The sequence below is a fragment of the Eleutherodactylus coqui genome, chromosome 7 (assembly GCF_035609145.1).
Source record: "Eleutherodactylus coqui strain aEleCoq1 chromosome 7, aEleCoq1.hap1, whole genome shotgun sequence".
Taxonomy (NCBI): domain Eukaryota; kingdom Metazoa; phylum Chordata; class Amphibia; order Anura; family Eleutherodactylidae; genus Eleutherodactylus; species Eleutherodactylus coqui.
This window is the reverse complement of record NC_089843.1, coordinates 49,649,616-49,668,848: the sequence shown is the minus strand read 5'-3', so window position 1 is coordinate 49,668,848 and position 19,233 is coordinate 49,649,616. Positions and strand designations below refer to the sequence as shown.

At 45.5% G+C, this 19,233-nt stretch overlaps 16 non-coding genes across 16 annotated transcripts; all 16 read right to left on the bottom strand.

The window, feature by feature from the left end:
• Window positions 1–732: 732 nt before the first annotated feature.
• On the bottom strand, window positions 733–815 carry TRNAL-CAG (transfer RNA leucine (anticodon CAG)). Its single transcript has one exon. It is a non-coding gene; the product is annotated as a tRNA-Leu (tRNA).
• A 776-nt stretch (window positions 816–1,591) lies between these two features.
• On the bottom strand, window positions 1,592–1,674 carry TRNAL-CAG (transfer RNA leucine (anticodon CAG)). Its single transcript has one exon. It is a non-coding gene; the product is annotated as a tRNA-Leu (tRNA).
• Window positions 1,675–3,732: 2,058 nt separating this feature from the next.
• On the bottom strand, window positions 3,733–3,815 carry TRNAL-CAG (transfer RNA leucine (anticodon CAG)). The gene has a single exon. It is a non-coding gene; the product is annotated as a tRNA-Leu (tRNA).
• Window positions 3,816–4,591: 776 nt separating this feature from the next.
• On the bottom strand, window positions 4,592–4,674 carry TRNAL-CAG (transfer RNA leucine (anticodon CAG)). Its single transcript has one exon. It is a non-coding gene; the product is annotated as a tRNA-Leu (tRNA).
• Window positions 4,675–5,450: 776 nt separating this feature from the next.
• On the bottom strand, window positions 5,451–5,533 carry TRNAL-CAG (transfer RNA leucine (anticodon CAG)). The gene has a single exon. It is a non-coding gene; the product is annotated as a tRNA-Leu (tRNA).
• A 2,055-nt stretch (window positions 5,534–7,588) lies between these two features.
• On the bottom strand, window positions 7,589–7,671 carry TRNAL-CAG (transfer RNA leucine (anticodon CAG)). The gene has a single exon. It is a non-coding gene; the product is annotated as a tRNA-Leu (tRNA).
• A 776-nt stretch (window positions 7,672–8,447) lies between these two features.
• Window positions 8,448–8,530, bottom strand: TRNAL-CAG (transfer RNA leucine (anticodon CAG)). Its single transcript has one exon. It is a non-coding gene; the product is annotated as a tRNA-Leu (tRNA).
• A 2,055-nt stretch (window positions 8,531–10,585) lies between these two features.
• Window positions 10,586–10,668, bottom strand: TRNAL-CAG (transfer RNA leucine (anticodon CAG)). Its single transcript has one exon. It is a non-coding gene; the product is annotated as a tRNA-Leu (tRNA).
• Window positions 10,669–11,444: 776 nt separating this feature from the next.
• On the bottom strand, window positions 11,445–11,527 carry TRNAL-CAG (transfer RNA leucine (anticodon CAG)). Its single transcript has one exon. It is a non-coding gene; the product is annotated as a tRNA-Leu (tRNA).
• A 995-nt stretch (window positions 11,528–12,522) lies between these two features.
• On the bottom strand, window positions 12,523–12,605 carry TRNAL-CAG (transfer RNA leucine (anticodon CAG)). Its single transcript has one exon. It is a non-coding gene; the product is annotated as a tRNA-Leu (tRNA).
• Window positions 12,606–13,381: 776 nt separating this feature from the next.
• TRNAL-CAG (transfer RNA leucine (anticodon CAG)) lies at window positions 13,382–13,464 on the bottom strand. The gene has a single exon. It is a non-coding gene; the product is annotated as a tRNA-Leu (tRNA).
• Window positions 13,465–14,457: 993 nt separating this feature from the next.
• Window positions 14,458–14,540, bottom strand: TRNAL-CAG (transfer RNA leucine (anticodon CAG)). Its single transcript has one exon. It is a non-coding gene; the product is annotated as a tRNA-Leu (tRNA).
• A 993-nt stretch (window positions 14,541–15,533) lies between these two features.
• TRNAL-CAG (transfer RNA leucine (anticodon CAG)) lies at window positions 15,534–15,616 on the bottom strand. The gene has a single exon. It is a non-coding gene; the product is annotated as a tRNA-Leu (tRNA).
• A 970-nt stretch (window positions 15,617–16,586) lies between these two features.
• Window positions 16,587–16,669, bottom strand: TRNAL-CAG (transfer RNA leucine (anticodon CAG)). Its single transcript has one exon. It is a non-coding gene; the product is annotated as a tRNA-Leu (tRNA).
• A 993-nt stretch (window positions 16,670–17,662) lies between these two features.
• TRNAL-CAG (transfer RNA leucine (anticodon CAG)) lies at window positions 17,663–17,745 on the bottom strand. Its single transcript has one exon. It is a non-coding gene; the product is annotated as a tRNA-Leu (tRNA).
• Window positions 17,746–18,740: 995 nt separating this feature from the next.
• On the bottom strand, window positions 18,741–18,823 carry TRNAL-CAG (transfer RNA leucine (anticodon CAG)). The gene has a single exon. It is a non-coding gene; the product is annotated as a tRNA-Leu (tRNA).
• Between the last annotated feature and the right edge of the window lie 410 nt (window positions 18,824–19,233).

Genomic DNA, 19,233 nt, shown 5'->3' with positions numbered 1-19,233 from the left:
ATCATGGTAAGCGTTAAGCATAAAATTGAGGCACTTGTCAACATCTGCAAGTCTGCACTTGCGCAGAACAGAGCAACTTTGCCGCTCCTCAAACAGACCCCCGCTGGAATCCCAATCCATGATGCGTAAGAGCAAACACGGAGGAAAGCTTGAAGGACTTTTTCTACCTTTCTTCAAGTTGCTGGTTTAGAAGCAGGATTTTGACATCAGCCTAGTATGTGTATAAATGTTTCTTCAGATATATCCTATCAGAACCCTGAAAAAGAAACCTGAGTGGTTTCCAAAGCTTGCAGCAACATCAATTGACCATTCAAAGGAATCTTATCTGCAAGGTTAATTAGCTTCTCTCCCCGAGAACAAGCATATTATGTTCTACTGGCTAACGGGGTTCCAATGTTCCTTTTGAGCATCAGCCTAGAAGTTAGGCACCAGTGAGAATGAAACTCACACCCCGTGGTTTAACCAGACCAGTGGCCTATGAAGCAGGAAGAAAAGGGATTGGCGTGGTGTTTTTTTCCCCTTTCTGATGGAGCGTTTCTTGTTCCTCAAACTGCTTTCAAAGTTGACTTCGGGAGCCCTGAGAAAAATGGCCTTGCTTAATATTTAAGGAAAAGCTAGCCTCCTTTCTGATGGAGGGTTTCTTGTTCCTCAAACTGCTTTCAAAGTTGACTTCGGGGGGACTTCGAGCCCTGAGAAAAATGGCCTTGCTTAATATTTAAGGAAAAGCTAGCCTGTCAGAAGTGGGATTCGAACCCACGCCTCCAGTGGAGACTGCGACCTGAACGCAGCGCCTTAGACCGCTCGGCCATCCTGACTCTCATGTGGCAGTATGCTTTGGCGCTTCGTGGTGATACTAGACATCATGGTAAGCGTTAAGCATAAAATTGAGGCACTTGTCAACATCTGCAAGTCTGCACTTGCGCAGAACAGAGCAACTTTGCCGCTCCTCAAACAGACCCCCGCTGGAATCCCAATCCATGATGCGTAAGAGCAAACACGGAGGAAAGCTTGAAGGACTTTTTCTACCTTTCTTCAAGTTGCTGGTTTAGAAGCAGGATTTTGACATCAGCCTAGTATGTGTATAAATGTTTCTTCAGATATATCCTATCAGAACCCTGAAAAAGAAACCTGAGTGGTTTCCAAAGCTTGCAGCAACATCAATTGACCATTCAAAGGAATCTTATCTGCAAGGTTAATTAGCTTCTCTCCCCGAGAACAAGCATATTATGTTCTACTGGCTAACGGGGTTCCAATGTTCCTTTTGAGCATCAGCCTAGAAGTTAGGCACCAGTGAGAATGAAACTCACACCCCGTGGTTTAACCAGACCAGTGGCCTATGAAGCAGGAAGAAAAGGGATTGGCGTGGTGTTTTTTTCCCCTTTCTGATGGAGCGTTTCTTGTTCCTCAAACTGCTTTCAAAGTTGACTTCGGGAGCCCTGAGAAAAATGGCCTTGCTTAATATTTAAGGAAAAGCTAGCCTCCTTTCTGATGGAGGGTTTCTTGTTCCTCAAACTGCTTTCAAAGTTGACTTCGGGGGGACTTCGAGCCCTGAGAAAAATGGCCTTGCTTAATATTTAAGGAAAAGCTAGCCTGTCAGAAGTGGGATTCGAACCCACGCCTCCAGAGGAGACTGCGACCTGAACGCAGCGCCTTAGACCGCTCGGCCATCCTGACTCTCATGTGGCTGTATGCTTTGGCGCTTCGTGGTGATACTAGACATCATGGTAAGCGTTAAGCATAAAATTGAGGCACTTGTCAACATCTGCAAGTCTGCACTTGCGCAGAACAGAGCAACTTTGCCGCTCCTCACACAGACCCCCGCTGGAATCCCAATCCGTGACGCGTAAGAGCAAACACTTGGCTGTCATGGGGTGGGATTTGAACCCACGCCTCCAGGAAAGATCATGCAGCTATCCTAAATACGCAGGTGTGAAAAAAAAATGCAAAGCGCAAAGAAAAAATGGTGACATTAAGAGTCCAATTCTTGGGATGAAGTATAAAGACTGGATCAGTTTGTCACTTACTGGTGGTGATCTTCCACGATCTGATTGAGTATTTCGCATTCAAAGGTTGAACGGAGGAAAGCTTGAAGGACTTTTTCTACCTTTCTTCAAGTTGCTGGTTTAGAAGCAGGATTTTGTCATCAGCCTAGTATGTGTATAAATGTTTCTTCAGATATATCCTATCAGAACCCTGAAAAAGAAACCTGAGTGGTTTCCAAAGCTTGCAGCAACATCAATTGACCATTCAAAGGAATCTTATCTGCACGGTTAATTAGCTTCTCTCCCCGAGAACAAGCATATTGTGTTCTACTGGCTAACGGGGTTCCAATGTTCCTTTTGAGCATCAGCCTAGAAGTTAGGCACCAGTGAGAATGAAACTCACACCCCGTGGTTTAACCAGACCAGTGGCCTATGAAGCAGGAAGAAAAGGGATTGGCGTGGTGTTTTTTTCCCCTTTCTGATGGAGCGTTTCTTGTTCCTCAAACTGCTTTCAAAGTTGACTTCGGGAGCCCTGAGAAAAATGGCCTTGCTTAATATTTAAGGAAAAGCTAGCCTCCTTTCTGATGGAGGGTTTCTTGTTCCTCAAACTGCTTTCAAAGTTGACTTCGGGGGGACTTCGAGCCCTGAGAAAAATGGCCTTGCTTAATATTTAAGGAAAAGCTAGCCTGTCAGAAGTGGGATTCGAACCCACTGCGACCTGAACGCAGCGCCTTAGACCGCTCGGCCATCCTGACTCTCATGTGGCAGTATGCTTTGGCGCTTCATGGTGATACTAGACATCATGGTAAGCGTTAAGCATAAAATTGAGGCACTTGTCAACATCTGCAAGTCTGCACTTGCGCAGAACAGAGCAACTTTGCCGCTCCTCACACAGACCCCCGCTGGAATCCCAATCCGTGACGCGTAAGAGCAAACACTTGGCTGTCATGGGGTGGGATTTGAACCCACGCCTCCAGGAAAGATCATGCAGCTATCCTAAATATGCAGGTGTGAAAAAAAAATGCAAAGCGCAAAGAAAAAATGGTGACATTAAGAGTCCAATTCTTGGGATGAAGTATAAAGACTGGATCAGTTTGTCACTTACTGGTGGTGATCTTCCACGATCTGATTGAGTATTTCGCATTCAAAGGTTGAACGGAGGAAAGCTTGAAGGACTTTTTCTACCTTTCTTCAAGTTGCTGGTTTAGAAGCAGGATTTTGACATCAGCCTAGTATGTGTATAAATGTTTCTTCAGATATATCCTATCAGAACCCTGAAAAAGAAACCTGAGTGGTTTCCAAAGCTTGCAGCAACATCAATTGACCATTCAAAGGAATCTTATCTGCAAGGTTAATTAGCTTCTCTCCCCGAGAACAAGCATATTATGTTCTACTGGCTAACGGGGTTCCAATGTTCCTTTTGAGCATCAGCCTAGAAGTTAGGCACCAGTGAGAATGAAACTCACACCCCGTGGTTTAACCAGACCAGTGGCCTATGAAGCAGGAAGAAAAGGGATTGGCGTGGTGTTTTTTTCCCCTTTCTGATGGAGCGTTTCTTGTTCCTCAAACTGCTTTCAAAGTTGACTTCGGGAGCCCTGAGAAAAATGGCCTTGCTTAATATTTAAGGAAAAGCTAGCCTCCTTTCTGATGGAGGGTTTCTTGTTCCTCAAACTGCTTTCAAAGTTGACTTCGGGGGGACTTCGAGCCCTGAGAAAAATGGCCTTGCTTAATATTTAAGGAAAAGCTAGCCTGTCAGAAGTGGGATTCGAACCCACGCCTCCAGAGGAGACTGCGACCTGAACGCAGCGCCTTAGACCGCTCGGCCATCCTGACTCACATGTGGCAGTATGCTTTGGCGCTTCGTGGTGATACTAGACATCATGGTAAGCGTTAAGCATAAAATTGAGGCACTTGTCAACATCTGCAAGTCTGCACTTGCGCAGAACAGAGCAACTTTGCCGCTCCTCAAACAGACCCCCGCTGGAATCCCAATCCATGATGCGTAAGAGCAAACACGGAGGAAAGCTTGAAGGACTTTTTCTACCTTTCTTCAAGTTGCTGGTTTAGAAGCAGGATTTTGACATCAGCCTAGTATGTGTATAAATGTTTCTTCAGATATATCCTATCAGAACCCTGAAAAAGAAACCTGAGTGGTTTCCAAAGCTTGCAGCAACATCAATTGACCATTCAAAGGAATCTTATCTGCAAGGTTAATTAGCTTCTCTCCCCGAGAACAAGCATATTATGTTCTACTGGCTAACGGGGTTCCAATGTTCCTTTTGAGCATCAGCCTAGAAGTTAGGCACCAGTGAGAATGAAACTCACACCCCGTGGTTTAACCAGACCAGTGGCCTATGAAGCAGGAAGAAAAGGGATTGGCGTGGTGTTTTTTTCCCCTTTCTGATGGAGCGTTTCTTGTTCCTCAAACTGCTTTCAAAGTTGACTTCGGGAGCCCTGAGAAAAATGGCCTTGCTTAATATTTAAGGAAAAGCTAGCCTCCTTTCTGATGGAGGGTTTCTTGTTCCTCAAACTGCTTTCAAAGTTGACTTCGGGGGGACTTCGAGCCCTGAGAAAAATGGCCTTGCTTAATATTTAAGGAAAAGCTAGCCTGTCAGAAGTGGGATTCGAACCCACGCCTCCAGTGGAGACTGCGACCTGAACGCAGCGCCTTAGACCGCTCGGCCATCCTGACTCTCATGTGGCAGTATGCTTTGGCGCTTCGTGGTGATACTAGACATCATGGTAAGCGTTAAGCATAAAATTGAGGCACTTGTCAACATCTGCAAGTCTGCACTTGCGCAGAACAGAGCAACTTTGCCGCTCCTCAAACAGACCCCCGCTGGAATCCCAATCCATGATGCGTAAGAGCAAACACGGAGGAAAGCTTGAAGGACTTTTTCTACCTTTCTTCAAGTTGCTGGTTTAGAAGCAGGATTTTGACATCAGCCTAGTATGTGTATAAATGTTTCTTCAGATATATCCTATCAGAACCCTGAAAAAGAAACCTGAGTGGTTTCCAAAGCTTGCAGCAACATCAATTGACCATTCAAAGGAATCTTATCTGCAAGGTTAATTAGCTTCTCTCCCCGAGAACAAGCATATTATGTTCTACTGGCTAACGGGGTTCCAATGTTCCTTTTGAGCATCAGCCTAGAAGTTAGGCACCAGTGAGAATGAAACTCACACCCCGTGGTTTAACCAGACCAGTGGCCTATGAAGCAGGAAGAAAAGGGATTGGCGTGGTGTTTTTTTCCCCTTTCTGATGGAGCGTTTCTTGTTCCTCAAACTGCTTTCAAAGTTGACTTCGGGAGCCCTGAGAAAAATGGCCTTGCTTAATATTTAAGGAAAAGCTAGCCTCCTTTCTGATGGAGGGTTTCTTGTTCCTCAAACTGCTTTCAAAGTTGACTTCGGGGGGACTTCGAGCCCTGAGAAAAATGGCCTTGCTTAATATTTAAGGAAAAGCTAGCCTGTCAGAAGTGGGATTCGAACCCACGCCTCCAGAGGAGACTGCGACCTGAACGCAGCGCCTTAGACCGCTCGGCCATCCTGACTCTCATGTGGCTGTATGCTTTGGCGCTTCGTGGTGATACTAGACATCATGGTAAGCGTTAAGCATAAAATTGAGGCACTTGTCAACATCTGCAAGTCTGCACTTGCGCAGAACAGAGCAACTTTGCCGCTCCTCACACAGACCCCCGCTGGAATCCCAATCCGTGACGCGTAAGAGCAAACACTTGGCTGTCATGGGGTGGGATTTGAACCCACGCCTCCAGGAAAGATCATGCAGCTATCCTAAATACGCAGGTGTGAAAAAAAAATGCAAAGCGCAAAGAAAAAATGGTGACATTAAGAGTCCAATTCTTGGGATGAAGTATAAAGACTGGATCAGTTTGTCACTTACTGGTGGTGATCTTCCACGATCTGATTGAGTATTTCGCATTCAAAGGTTGAACGGAGGAAAGCTTGAAGGACTTTTTCTACCTTTCTTCAAGTTGCTGGTTTAGAAGCAGGATTTTGTCATCAGCCTAGTATGTGTATAAATGTTTCTTCAGATATATCCTATCAGAACCCTGAAAAAGAAACCTGAGTGGTTTCCAAAGCTTGCAGCAACATCAATTGACCATTCAAAGGAATCTTATCTGCACGGTTAATTAGCTTCTCTCCCCGAGAACAAGCATATTGTGTTCTACTGGCTAACGGGGTTCCAATGTTCCTTTTGAGCATCAGCCTAGAAGTTAGGCACCAGTGAGAATGAAACTCACACCCCGTGGTTTAACCAGACCAGTGGCCTATGAAGCAGGAAGAAAAGGGATTGGCGTGGTGTTTTTTTCCCCTTTCTGATGGAGCGTTTCTTGTTCCTCAAACTGCTTTCAAAGTTGACTTCGGGAGCCCTGAGAAAAATGGCCTTGCTTAATATTTAAGGAAAAGCTAGCCTCCTTTCTGATGGAGGGTTTCTTGTTCCTCAAACTGCTTTCAAAGTTGACTTCGGGGGGACTTCGAGCCCTGAGAAAAATGGCCTTGCTTAATATTTAAGGAAAAGCTAGCCTGTCAGAAGTGGGATTCGAACCCACTGCGACCTGAACGCAGCGCCTTAGACCGCTCGGCCATCCTGACTCTCATGTGGCAGTATGCTTTGGCGCTTCATGGTGATACTAGACATCATGGTAAGCGTTAAGCATAAAATTGAGGCACTTGTCAACATCTGCAAGTCTGCACTTGCGCAGAACAGAGCAACTTTGCCGCTCCTCACACAGACCCCCGCTGGAATCCCAATCCGTGACGCGTAAGAGCAAACACTTGGCTGTCATGGGGTGGGATTTGAACCCACGCCTCCAGGAAAGATCATGCAGCTATCCTAAATATGCAGGTGTGAAAAAAAAATGCAAAGCGCAAAGAAAAAATGGTGACATTAAGAGTCCAATTCTTGGGATGAAGTATAAAGACTGGATCAGTTTGTCACTTACTGGTGGTGATCTTCCACGATCTGATTGAGTATTTCGCATTCAAAGGTTGAACGGAGGAAAGCTTGAAGGACTTTTTCTACCTTTCTTCAAGTTGCTGGTTTAGAAGCAGGATTTTGACATCAGCCTAGTATGTGTATAAATGTTTCTTCAGATATATCCTATCAGAACCCTGAAAAAGAAACCTGAGTGGTTTCCAAAGCTTGCAGCAACATCAATTGACCATTCAAAGGAATCTTATCTGCAAGGTTAATTAGCTTCTCTCCCCGAGAACAAGCATATTATGTTCTACTGGCTAACGGGGTTCCAATGTTCCTTTTGAGCATCAGCCTAGAAGTTAGGCACCGAGAATGAAACTCACACCCCGTGGTTTAACCAGACCAGTGGCCTATGAAGCAGGAAGAAAAGGGATTGGCGTGGTGTTTTTTTCCCCTTTCTGATGGAGCGTTTCTTGTTCCTCAAACTGCTTTCAAAGTTGACTTCGGGAGCCCTGAGAAAAATGGCCTTGCTTAATATTTAAGGAAAAGCTAGCCTCCTTTCTGATGGAGGGTTTCTTGTTCCTCAAACTGCTTTCAAAGTTGACTTCGGGGGGACTTCGAGCCCTGAGAAAAATGGCCTTGCTTAATATTTAAGGAAAAGCTAGCCTGTCAGAAGTGGGATTCGAACCCACGCCTCCAGAGGAGACTGCGACCTGAACGCAGCGCCTTAGACCGCTCGGCCATCCTGACTCTCATGTGGCAGTATGCTTTGGCGCTTCGTGGTGATACTAGACATCATGGTAAGCGTTAAGCATAAAATTGAGGCACTTGTCAACATCTGCAAGTCTGCACTTGCGCAGAACAGAGCAACTTTGCCGCTCCTCAAACAGACCCCCGCTGGAATCCCAATCCATGATGCATAAGAGCAAACACGGAGGAAAGCTTGAAGGACTTTTTCTACCTTTCTTCAAGTTGCTGGTTTAGAAGCAGGATTTTGACATCAGCCTAGTATGTGTATAAATGTTTCTTCAGATATATCCTATCAGAACCCTGAAAAAGAAACCTGAGTGGTTTCCAAAGCTTGCAGCAACATCAATTGACCATTCAAAGGAATCTTATCTGCAAGGTTAATTAGCTTCTCTCCCCGAGAACAAGCATATTATGTTCTACTGGCTAACGGGGTTCCAATGTTCCTTTTGAGCATCAGCCTAGAAGTTAGGCACCAGTGAGAATGAAACTCACACCCCGTGGTTTAACCAGACCAGTGGCCTATGAAGCAGGAAGAAAAGGGATTGGCGTGGTGTTTTTTTCCCCTTTCTGATGGAGCGTTTCTTGTTCCTCAAACTGCTTTCAAAGTTGACTTCGGGAGCCCTGAGAAAAATGGCCTTGCTTAATATTTAAGGAAAAGCTAGCCTCCTTTCTGATGGAGGGTTTCTTGTTCCCCAAACTGCTTTCAAAGTTGACTTCGGGGGGACTTCGAGCCCTGAGAAAAATGGCCTTGCTTAATATTTAAGGAAAAGCTAGCCTGTCAGAAGTGGGATTCGAACCCACGCCTCCAGAGGAGACTGCGACCTGAACGCAGCGCCTTAGACCGCTCGGCCATCCTGACTCTCATGTGGCTGTATGCTTTGGCGCTTCGTGGTGATACTAGACATCATGGTAAGCGTTAAGCATAAAATTGAGGCACTTGTCAACATCTGCAAGTCTGCACTTGCGCAGAACAGAGCAACTTTGCCGCTCCTCACACAGACCCCCGCTGGAATCCCAATCCGTGACGCGTAAGAGCAAACACTTGGCTGTCATGGGGTGGGATTTGAACCCACGCCTCCAGGAAAGATCATGCAGCTATCCTAAATACGCAGGTGTGAAAAAAAAATGCAAAGCGCAAAGAAAAAATGGTGACATTAAGAGTCCAATTCTTGGGATGAAGTATAAAGACTGGATCAGTTTGTCACTTACTGGTGGTGATCTTCCACGATCTGATTGAGTATTTCGCATTCAAAGGTTGAACGGAGGAAAGCTTGAAGGACTTTTTCTACCTTTCTTCAAGTTGCTGGTTTAGAAGCAGGATTTTGTCATCAGCCTAGTATGTGTATAAATGTTTCTTCAGATATATCCTATCAGAACCCTGAAAAAGAAACCTGAGTGGTTTCCAAAGCTTGCAGCAACATCAATTGACCATTCAAAGGAATCTTATCTGCAAGGTTAATTAGCTTCTCTCCCCGAGAACAAGCATATTGTGTTCTACTGGCTAACGGGGTTCCAATGTTCCTTTTGAGCATCAGCCTAGAAGTTAGGCACCAGTGAGAATGAAACTCACACCCCGTGGTTTAACCAGACCAGTGGCCTATGAAGCAGGAAGAAAAGGGATTGGCGTGGTGTTTTTTTCCCCTTTCTGATGGAGCGTTTCTTGTTCCTCAAACTGCTTTCAAAGTTGACTTCGGGAGCCCTGAGAAAAATGGCCTTGCTTAATATTTAAGGAAAAGCTAGCCTCCTTTCTGATGGAGGGTTTCTTGTTCCTCAAACTGCTTTCAAAGTTGACTTCGGGGGGACTTCGAGCCCTGAGAAAAATGGCCTTGCTTAATATTTAAGGAAAAGCTAGCCTGTCAGAAGTGGGATTCGAACCCACTGCGACCTGAACGCAGCGCCTTAGACCGCTCGGCCATCCTGACTCTCATGTGGCAGTATGCTTTGGCGCTTCATGGTGATACTAGACATCATGGTAAGCGTTAAGCATAAAATTGAGGCACTTGTCAACATCTGCAAGTCTGCACTTGCGCAGAACAGAGCAACTTTGCCGCTCCTCACACAGACCCCCGCTGGAATCCCAATCCGTGACGCGTAAGAGCAAACACTTGGCTGTCATGGGGTGGGATTTGAACCCACGCCTCCAGGAAAGATCATGCAGCTATCCTAAATACGCAGGTGTGAAAAAAAAATGCAAAGCGCAAAGAAAAAATGGTGACATTAAGAGTCCAATTCTTGGGATGAAGTATAAAGACTGGATCAGTTTGTCACTTACTGGTGGTGATCTTCCACGATCTGATTGAGTATTTCGCATTCAAAGGTTGAACGGAGGAAAGCTTGAAGGACTTTTTCTACCTTTCTTCAAGTTGCTGGTTTAGAAGCAGGATTTTGACATCAGCCTAGTATGTGTATAAATGTTTCTTCAGATATATCCTATCAGAACCCTGAAAAAGAAACCTGAGTGGTTTCCAAAGCTTGCAGCAACATCAATTGACCATTCAAAGGAATCTTATCTGCAAGGTTAATTAGCTTCTCTCCCCGAGAACAAGCATATTATGTTCTACTGGCTAACGGGGTTCCAATGTTCCTTTTGAGCATCAGCCTAGAAGTTAGGCACCGAGAATGAAACTCACACCCCGTGGTTTAACCAGACCAGTGGCCTATGAAGCAGGAAGAAAAGGGATTGGCGTGGTGTTTTTTTCCCCTTTCTGATGGAGCGTTTCTTGTTCCTCAAACTGCTTTCAAAGTTGACTTCGGGAGCCCTGAGAAAAATGGCCTTGCTTAATATTTAAGGAAAAGCTAGCCTCCTTTCTGATGGAGGGTTTCTTGTTCCTCAAACTGCTTTCAAAGTTGACTTCGGGGGGACTTCGAGCCCTGAGAAAAATGGCCTTGCTTAATATTTAAGGAAAAGCTAGCCTGTCAGAAGTGGGATTCGAACCCACGCCTCCAGAGGAGACTGCGACCTGAACGCAGCGCCTTAGACCGCTCGGCCATCCTGACTCTCATGTGGCAGTATGCTTTGGCGCTTCGTGGTGATACTAGACATCATGGTAAGCGTTAAGCATAAAATTGAGGCACTTGTCAACATCTGCAAGTCTGCACTTGCGCAGAACAGAGCAACTTTGCCGCTCCTCAAACAGACCCCCGCTGGAATCCCAATCCATGATGCATAAGAGCAAACACGGAGGAAAGCTTGAAGGACTTTTTCTACCTTTCTTCAAGTTGCTGGTTTAGAAGCAGGATTTTGACATCAGCCTAGTATGTGTATAAATGTTTCTTCAGATATATCCTATCAGAACCCTGAAAAAGAAACCTGAGTGGTTTCCAAAGCTTGCAGCAACATCAATTGACCATTCAAAGGAATCTTATCTGCAAGGTTAATTAGCTTCTCTCCCCGAGAACAAGCATATTATGTTCTACTGGCTAACGGGGTTCCAATGTTCCTTTTGAGCATCAGCCTAGAAGTTAGGCACCAGTGAGAATGAAACTCACACCCCGTGGTTTAACCAGACCAGTGGCCTATGAAGCAGGAAGAAAAGGGATTGGCGTGGTGTTTTTTTCCCCTTTCTGATGGAGCGTTTCTTGTTCCTCAAACTGCTTTCAAAGTTGACTTCGGGAGCCCTGAGAAAAATGGCCTTGCTTAATATTTAAGGAAAAGCTAGCCTCCTTTCTGATGGAGGGTTTCTTGTTCCTCAAACTGCTTTCAAAGTTGACTTCGGGGGGACTTCGAGCCCTGAGAAAAATGGCCTTGCTTAATATTTAAGGAAAAGCTAGCCTGTCAGAAGTGGGATTCGAACCCACGCCTCCAGAGGAGACTGCGACCTGAACGCAGCGCCTTAGACCGCTCGGCCATCCTGACTCTCATGTGGCTGTATGCTTTGGCGCTTCGTGGTGATACTAGACATCATGGTAAGCGTTAAGCATAAAATTGAGGCACTTGTCAACATCTGCAAGTCTGCACTTGCGCAGAACAGAGCAACTTTGCCGCTCCTCACACAGACCCCCGCTGGAATCCCAATCCGTGACGCGTAAGAGCAAACACTTGGCTGTCATGGGGTGGGATTTGAACCCACGCCTCCAGGAAAGATCATGCAGCTATCCTAAATACGCAGGTGTGAAAAAAAAATGCAAAGCGCAAAGAAAAAATGGTGACATTAAGAGTCCAATTCTTGGGATGAAGTATAAAGACTGGATCAGTTTGTCACTTACTGGTGGTGATCTTCCACGATCTGATTGAGTATTTCGCATTCAAAGGTTGAACGGAGGAAAGCTTGAAGGACTTTTTCTACCTTTCTTCAAGTTGCTGGTTTAGAAGCAGGATTTTGTCATCAGCCTAGTATGTGTATAAATGTTTCTTCAGATATATCCTATCAGAACCCTGAAAAAGAAACCTGAGTGGTTTCCAAAGCTTGCAGCAACATCAATTGACCATTCAAAGGAATCTTATCTGCAAGGTTAATTAGCTTCTCTCCCCGAGAACAAGCATATTGTGTTCTACTGGCTAACGGGGTTCCAATGTTCCTTTTGAGCATCAGCCTAGAAGTTAGGCACCAGTGAGAATGAAACTCACACCCCGTGGTTTAACCAGACCAGTGGCCTATGAAGCAGGAAGAAAAGGGATTGGCGTGGTGTTTTTTTCCCCTTTCTGATGGAGCGTTTCTTGTTCCTCAAACTGCTTTCAAAGTTGACTTCGGGAGCCCTGAGAAAAATGGCCTTGCTTAATATTTAAGGAAAAGCTAGCCTCCTTTCTGATGGAGGGTTTCTTGTTCCTCAAACTGCTTTCAAAGTTGACTTCGGGGGGACTTCGAGCCCTGAGAAAAATGGCCTTGCTTAATATTTAAGGAAAAGCTAGCCTGTCAGAAGTGGGATTCGAACCCACGCCTCCAGAGGAGACTGCGACCTGAACGCAGCGCCTTAGACCGCTCGGCCATCCTGACTCTCATGTGGCAGTATGCTTTGGCGCTTCGTGGTGATACTAGACATCATGGTAAGCGTTAAGCATAAAATTGAGGCACTTGTCAACATCTGCAAGTCTGCACTTGCGCAGAACAGAGCAACTTTGCCGCTCCTCAAACAGACCCCCGCTGGAATCCCAATCCATGATGCATAAGAGCAAACACGGAGGAAAGCTTGAAGGACTTTTTCTACCTTTCTTCAAGTTGCTGGTTTAGAAGCAGGATTTTGACATCAGCCTAGTATGTGTATAAATGTTTCTTCAGATATATCCTATCAGAACCCTGAAAAAGAAACCTGAGTGGTTTCCAAAGCTTGCAGCAACATCAATTGACCATTCAAAGGAATCTTATCTGCAAGGTTAATTAGCTTCTCTCCCCGAGAACAAGCATATTATGTTCTACTGGCTAACGGGGTTCCAATGTTCCTTTTGAGCATCAGCCTAGAAGTTAGGCACCAGTGAGAATGAAACTCACACCCCGTGGTTTAACCAGACCAGTGGCCTATGAAGCAGGAAGAAAAGGGATTGGCGTGGTGTTTTTTTCCCCTTTCTGATGGAGCGTTTCTTGTTCCTCAAACTGCTTTCAAAGTTGACTTCGGGAGCCCTGAGAAAAATGGCCTTGCTTAATATTTAAGGAAAAGCTAGCCTCCTTTCTGATGGAGGGTTTCTTGTTCCTCAAACTGCTTTCAAAGTTGACTTCGGGGGGACTTCGAGCCCTGAGAAAAATGGCCTTGCTTAATATTTAAGGAAAAGCTAGCCTGTCAGAAGTGGGATTCGAACCCACGCCTCCAGAGGAGACTGCGACCTGAACGCAGCGCCTTAGACCGCTCGGCCATCCTGACTCTCATGTGGCAGTATGCTTTGGCGCTTCGTGGTGATACTAGACATCATGGTAAGCGTTAAGCATAAAATTGAGGCACTTGTCAACATCTGCAAGTCTGCACTTGCGCAGAACAGAGCAACTTTGCCGCTCCTCACACAGGCCCCCGCTGGAATCCCAATCCGTGACGCGTAAGAGCAAACACTTGGCTGTCATGGGGTGGGATTTGAACCCACGCCTCCAGGAAAGATCATGCAGCTATCCTAAATACGCAGGTGTGAAAAAAAAATGCAAAGCGCAAAGAAAAAATGGTGACATTATGTCCAATTCTTGGGATGAAGTATAAAGACTGGATCAGTTTGTCACTTACTGGTGGTGATCTTCCACGATCTGATTGAGTATTTCGCATTCAAAGGTTGAACGGAGGAAAGCTTGAAGGACTTTTTCTACCTTTCTTCAAGTTGCTGGTTTAGAAGCAGGATTTTGTCATCAGCCTAGTATGTGTATAAATGTTTCTTCAGATATATCCTATCAGAACCCTGAAAAAGAAACCTGAGTGGTTTCCAAAGCTTGCAGCAACATCAATTGACCATTCAAAGGAATCTTATCTGCAAGGTTAATTAGCTTCTCTCCCCGAGAACAAGCATATTGTGTTCTACTGGCTAACGGGGTTCCAATGTTCCTTTTGAGCATCAGCCTAGAAGTTAGGCACCAGTGAGAATGAAACTCACACCCCGTGGTTTAACCAGACCAGTGGCCTATGAAGCAGGAAGAAAAGGGATTGGCGTGGTGTTTTTTTCCCCTTTCTGATGGAGCGTTTCTTGTTCCTCAAACTGCTTTCAAAGTTGACTTCGGGAGCCCTGAGAAAAATGGCCTTGCTTAATATTTAAGGAAAAGCTAGCCTCCTTTCTGATGGAGGGTTTCTTGTTCCTCAAACTGCTTTCAAAGTTGACTTCGGGGGGACTTCGAGCCCTGAGAAAAATGGCCTTGCTTAATATTTAAGGAAAAGCTAGCCTGTCAGAAGTGGGATTCGAACCCACGCATCCAGAGGAGACTGCGACCTGAACGCAGCGCCTTAGACCGCTCGGCCATCCTGACTCTCATGTGGCAGTATGCTTTGGCGCTTCGTGGTGATACTAGACATCATGGTAAGCGTTAAGCATAAAATTGAGGCACTTGTCAACATCTGCAAGTCTGCACTTGCGCAGAACAGAGCAACTTTGCCGCTCCTCACACAGGCCCCCGCTGGAATCCCAATCCGTGACGCGTAAGAGCAAACACTTGGCTGTCATGGGGTGGGATTTGAACCCACGCCTCCAGGAAAGATCATGCAGCTATCCTAAATACGCAGGTGTGAAAAAAAAATGCAAAGCGCAAAGAAAAAATGGTGACATTATGTCCAATTCTTGGGATGAAGTATAAAGACTGGATCAGTTTGTCACTTACTGGTGGTGATCTTCCACGATCTGATTGAGTATTTCGCATTCAAAGGTTGAACGGAGGAAAGCTTGAAGGACTTTTTCTACCTTTCTTCAAGTTGCTGGTTTAGAAGCAGGATTTTGTCATCAGCCTAGTATGTGTATAAATGTTTCTTCAGATATATCCTATCAGAACCCTGAAAAAGAAACCTGAGTGGTTTCCAAAGCTTGCAGCAACATCAATTGACCATTCAAAGGAATCTTATCTGCAAGGTTAATTAGCTTCTCTCCCCGAGAACAAGCATATTGTGTTCTACTGGCTAACGGGGTTCCAATGTTCCTTTTGAGCATCAGCCTAGAAGTTAGGCACCAGTGAGAATGAAACTCACACCCCGTGGTTTAACCAGACCAGTGGCCTATGAAGCAGGAAGAAAAGGGATTGGCGTGGTGTTTTTTTCCCCTTTCTGATGGAGCGTTTCTTGTTCCTCAAACTGCTTTCAAAGTTGACTTCGGGAGCCCTGAGAAAAATGGCCTTGCTTAATATTTAAGGAAAAGCTAGCCTCCTTTCTGATGGAGGGTTTCTTGTTCCTCAAACTGCTTTCAAAGTTGACTTCGGGGGGACTTCGAGCCCTGAGAAAAATGGCCTTGCTTAATATTTAAGGAAAAGCTAGCCTGTCAGAAGTGGGATTCGAACCCACGCCTCCAGAGGAGACTGCGACCTGAACGCAGCGCCTTAGACCGCTCGGCCATCCTGACTCTCATGTGGCAGTATGCTTTGGCGCTTCGTGGTGATACTAGACATCATGGTAAGCGTTAAGCATAAAATTGAGGCACTTGTCAACATCTGCAAGTCTGCACTTGCGCAGAACAGAGCAACTTTGCCGCTCCTCACACAGACCCCCGCTGGAATCCCAATCCGTGACGCGTAAGAGCAAACACTTGGCTGTCATGGGGTGGGATTTGAACCCACGCCTCCAGGAAAGATCATGCAGCTATCCTAAATACGCAGGTGTGAAAAAAAAATGCAAAGCGCAAAGAAAAAATGGTGACATTAAGAGTCCAATTCTTGGGATGAAGTATAAAGACTGGATCAGTTTGTCACTTACTGGTGGTGATCTTCCACGATCTGATTGAGTATTTCGCATTCAAAGGTTGAACGGAGGAAAGCTTGAAGGACTTTTTCTACCTTTCTTCAAGTTGCTGGTTTAGAAGCAGGATTTTGACATCAGCCTAGTATGTGTATAAATGTTTCTTCAGATATATCCTATCAGAACCCTGAAAAAGAAACCTGAGTGGTTTCCAAAGCTTGCAGCAACATCAATTGACCATTCAAAGGAATCTTATCTGCAAGGTTAATTAGCTTCTCTCCCCGAGAACAAGCATATTATGTTCTACTGGCTAACGGGGTTCCAATGTTCCTTTTGAGCCTCAGCCTAGAAGTTAGGCACCAGTGAGAATGAAACTCACACCCCGTGGTTTAACCAGACCAGTGGCCTATGAAGCAGGAAGAAAAGGGATTGGCGTGGTGTTTTTTTCCCCTTTCTGATGGAGCGTTTCTTGTTCCTCAAACTGCTTTCAAAGTTGACTTGCTTAATATTTAAGGAAAAGCTAGCCTCCTTTCTGATGGAGGGTTTCTTGTTCCTCAAACTGCTTTCAAAGTTGACTTCGGGGGGACTTCGAGCCCTGAGAAAAATGGCCTTGCTTAATATTTAAGGAAAAGCTAGCCTGTCAGAAGTGGGATTCGAACCCACGCCTCCAGAGGAGACTGCGACCTGAACGCAGCGCCTTAGACCGCTCGGCCATCCTGACTCTCATGTGGCAGTATGCTTTGGCGCTTCGTGGTGATACTAGACATCATGGTAAGCGTTAAGCATAAAATTGAGGCACTTGTCAACATCTGCAAGTCTGCACTTGCGCAGAACAGAGCAACTTTGCCGCTCCTCACACAGGCCCCCGCTGGAATCCCAATCCGTGACGCGTAAGAGCAAACACTTGGCTGTCATGGGGTGGGATTTGAACCCACGCCTCCAGGAAAGATCATGCAGCTATCCTAAATACGCAGGTGTGAAAAAAAAATGCAAAGCGCAAAGAAAAAATGGTGACATTATGTCCAATTCTTGGGATGAAGTATAAAGACTGGATCAGTTTGTCACTTACTGGTGGTGATCTTCCACGATCTGATTGAGTATTTCGCATTCAAAGGTTGAACGGAGGAAAGCTTGAAGGACTTTTTCTACCTTTCTTCAAGTTGCTGGTTTAGAAGCAGGATTTTGTCATCAGCCTAGTATGTGTATAAATGTTTCTTCAGATATATCCTATCAGAACCCTGAAAAAGAAACCTGAGTGGTTTCCAAAGCTTGCAGCAACATCAATTGACCATTCAAAGGAATCTTATCTGCAAGGTTAATTAGCTTCTCTCCCCGAGAACAAGCATATTGTGTTCTACTGGCTAACGGGGTTCCAATGTTCCTTTTGAGCATCAGCCTAGAAGTTAGGCACCAGTGAGAATGAAACTCACACCCCGTGGTTTAACCAGACCAGTGGCCTATGAAGCAGGAAGAAAAGGGATTGGCGTGGTGTTTTTTTCCCCTTTCTGATGGAGCGTTTCTTGTTCCTCAAACTGCTTTCAAAGTTGACTTCGGGAGCCCTGAGAAAAATGGCCTTGCTTAATATTTAAGGAAAAGCTAGCCTCCTTTCTGATGGAGGGTTTCTTGTTCCTCAAACTGCTTTCAAAGTTGACTTCGGGGGGACTTCGAGCCCTGAGAAAAATGGCCTTGCTTAATATTTAAGGAAAAGCTAGCCTGTCAGAAGTGGGATTTGAACCCACGCCTCCAGAGGAGACTGCGACCTGAACGCAGCGCCTTAGACCGCTCGGCCATCCTGACTCTCATGTGGCAGTATGCTTTGGCGCTTCGTGGTGATACTAGACATCATGGTAAGCGTTAAGCATAAAATTGAGGCACTTGTCAACATCTGCAAGTCTGCACTTGCGCAGAACAGAGCAACTTTGCCGCTCCTCACACAGACCCCCGCTGGAATCCCAATCCGTGACGCGTAAGAGCAAACACTTGGCTGTCATGGGGTGGGATTTGAACCCACGCCTCCAGGAAAGATCATGCAGCTATCCTAAATACGCAGGTGTGAAAAAAAAATGCAAAGCGCAAAGAAAAAATGGTGACATTAAGAGTCCAATTCTTGGGATGAAGTATAAAGACTGGATCAGTTTGTCACTTACTGGTGGTGATCTTCCACGATCTGATTGAGTATTTCGCATTCAAAGGTTGAACGGAGGAAAGCTTGAAGGACTTTTTCTACCTTTCTTCAAGTTGCTGGTTTAGAAGCAGGATTTTGACATCAGCCTAGTATGTGTATAAATGTTTCTTCAGATATATCCTATCAGAACCCTGAAAAAGAAACCTGAGTGGTTTCCAAAGCTTGCAGCAACATCAATTGACCATTCAAAGGAATCTTATCTGTAAGGTTAATTAGCTTCTCTCCCCGAGAACAAGCATATTATGTTCTACTGGCTAACGGGGTTCCAATGTTCCTTTTGAGCATCAGCCTAGAAGTTAGGCACCAGTGAGAATGAAACTCACACCCCGTGGTTTAACCAGACCAGTGGCCTATGAAGCAGGAAGAAAAGGGATTGGCGTGGTGTTTTTTTCCCCTTTCTGATGGAGCGTTTCTTGTTCCTCAAACTGCTTTCAAAGTTGACTTCGGGAGCCCTGAGAAAAATGGCCTTGCTTAATATTTAAGGAAAAGCTAGCCTCCTTTCTGATGGAGGGTTTCTTGTTCCTCAAACTGCTTTCAAAGTTGACTTCGGGGGGACTTCGAGCCCTGAGAAAAATGGCCTTGCTTAATTTTTAAGGAAAAGCTAGCCTGTCAGAAGTGGGATTCGAACCCACGCCTCCAGAGGAGACTGCGACCTGAACGCAGCGCCTTAGACCGCTCGGCCATCCTGACTTTCATGTGGCAGTATGCTTTGGCGCTTCGTGGTGATACTAGACATCATGGTAAGCGTTAAGCATAAAATTGAGGCACTTGTCAACATCTGCAAGTCTGCACTTGCGCAGAACAGAGCAACTTTGCCGCTCCTCACACAGACCCCCGCTGGAATCCCAATCCGTGACGCGTAAGAGCAAACACTTGGCTGTCATGGGGTGGGATTTGAACCCACGCCTCCAGGAAAGATCATGCAGCTATCCTAAATACGCAGGTGTGAAAAAAAAATGCAAAGCGCAAAGAAAAAATGGTGACATTAAGAGTCCAATTCTTGGGATGAAGTATAAAGACTGGATCAGTTTGTCACTTACTGGTGGTGATCTTCCACGATCTGATTGAGTATTTCGCATTCAAAGGTTGAACGGAGGAAA